Below are 2,308 nucleotides of genomic sequence, written 5' to 3'. Positions count from 1 at the left end.
AAAATATTTTTTCCCCTTTCGCCTTGGTGGCCCCCCTGGGCAAACAGAGAATTTTTTCCCCCGCCCCCAAATTCAATGGGCGGGCCTCCTTAAAGATTTCTCCGGCCCCTGAGAAAACACACTTAAAAGTCCCTTCAAAACAAGCCCTTTCTCCTCCTTATATCTCTCCACTCCCCAGAAAAAACTCCCGCGGGCCCCCCCCGCCCCTGGGTTCAAGATTCTTTCATCAACACCCCAAGGGCCCTGGATCTCCAGATTTCCGAAGACGCCCACCGGTACAGTGGCCCCGATTAACCCCCGCCCCCCGGGGCCCCGGCCCCGGGCCCGAATATTCCAGAACCCCCAGGTCCCCTGGACCTGGCCCCCGGGACGGGCCCGGTACGCGTCTGACCGGCCCCCTGGAAGCAGTGTCAAAAGCCCCCCCCCCCCCCCCCCGGCGCCGGGCCCCTGGCCCCCGGATCCGCCGCCCGCCCGTCCCCTCCACCGGATCCGCCGGTGCCAGGGCCTGAAGAGAAGAGGAGAGGATGGTGGCGGCGGCGGCGGCGGAGCAGGTGGCGGTGCATGATTTTTTTTTTATTTTTTCAATAATTGTTCGCCGAGTGTTTTCTGGGCACTCGGCAAAGTCTTTGCCGAGTGCCCGACACAAAACACTCGGCGAACCAGTGTTTACCGTCAAGATTTTTGCCGTGTGTCGTTTGCCAAACGCTTTGCCGAGTGTTTTTGGGGCTTCGCCGAGTGCCCCTGGCACTCGGCATCTTCCCTGTTTCCCGTAGTGAATCCTGCGCCCGCCACTGCCTAGATGGACCCAAAATGCATCACAGCGGAACAAGTTGAGGTACATGTGGTGCATTTTACTCAAACGTGAAATTAGAGCAAGCCAGCAAGGTAAAGGGAAGCTCAAGACTAGACAAACAATCAGCTTGTCGTCATATATGCATGCATGTTCGCCCTATTCAAGTCTCGACCACAGCAGTAGGCACCGCCAATCTTATTGTTTTTTAGAAAAAATCTAGGCTAACCCCCAACGTATCAATGGTCGACTACATCACCCCCTCAATTGCAAAACCATTTAAATTACCCCCTATAGTGGTTTTGTAGAGTGGTTTAGCCACGTTGGCATGCTAAGGTGGACCAATTGCTGACATGGACCCGGAGACGTGGGTCCCGCTTGATCGGACGCTGCCCCGCTGGTCCCTCGTGTTCCTCCGCTTCCACAAGCTCATCACCCTGGTCGCTTGCGTCGTCCCCAACGAGCTGCGCCCACCTCATTATCGCCAGCGACGACATACTGTACCACTCCATTTATGCGCCTCCACGGAGTCTCGCACCGATCATCTGGTACCGCACCGGCCGGTCCGAGGCACCCAGCGCCGCCCCCATGCAGTGCACCGCCGCCATCCATATAGCTGGCTTGCGGCACGGCTCCTCCTTGCCATGCTGAGTGGTGCGATGAGCACCGTTTGCTCTGCCCGCCACTGGACCTGCACAGCTGCTCGGCTGCTGCGCGGCGCCCGTCGCCTCCTCTCTTGCTCCTTGGCTCCTTGGCGTGCATCCACCTCCGCGCTGCAAGTTCGAGCAACGAGCATCACGCCAACTACCTGCGCATGCCGCTTGCTAGTTGCTAGGATTAGCGTTTCATGGGAGGAGACTAGAGTGGGTCATCAACGTGACTAATGCCATGGTGGTTTCTTCTTTCTTAGCTCAGATCAGATACCAACCATGGTAGCCGGTGGCTAGGGCCAGCAAAATTCATCGAAGCACAGCCTGAAAGCTAAAGAGTAGAGATAATCCATGGCAAATCGAGGTATGATGACGCGAGCGCTCCTCCTGCTGCTGCCCTTCCCTCCGCCGCTGGCTCAATAAGCACCGACGAGCCTACAAATGGAAGCGCCACGCCATCCCATCCCCCATCCCTGTGCAGCGCGGCAGGCCTCCGTCGGCCATGGCCGGGCTTTCTCGCGTTGCGAACGGATATGTAGAATGGGGAAGAGAGCTAGAGAGGTGTGGATGAATAAAAAAAACTGATAAGTGGACCCAAATGATAAGGTGTCACTTCCATCCAACGTGGCATGCCAAATCAGCAAAACCGGGCTACAAAACCACCTTAGGAGGTTATATAAATGGTTTTCGCTAATTTATGGTGTAAAAAACCTGGTTTTGTAGGTTAGGGGTGAATTGAGCTACCATCTATACCTTGGGGGGTTACGTAGATTTTTTCCGGTAGGGTGGCAGCACATATCATGTCGTAGACGACATGTACTTGAATCTGGTGCGTCCCACTCAGTTTGCAAAAAAAAAAATCCAGAAC

Source organism: Setaria italica, chromosome IX (assembly GCF_000263155.2).
Source record: "Setaria italica strain Yugu1 chromosome IX, Setaria_italica_v2.0, whole genome shotgun sequence".
In the NCBI taxonomy this organism is placed as follows: domain Eukaryota; kingdom Viridiplantae; phylum Streptophyta; class Magnoliopsida; order Poales; family Poaceae; genus Setaria; species Setaria italica.
Note: the sequence above shows the minus strand (reverse complement) of the source record.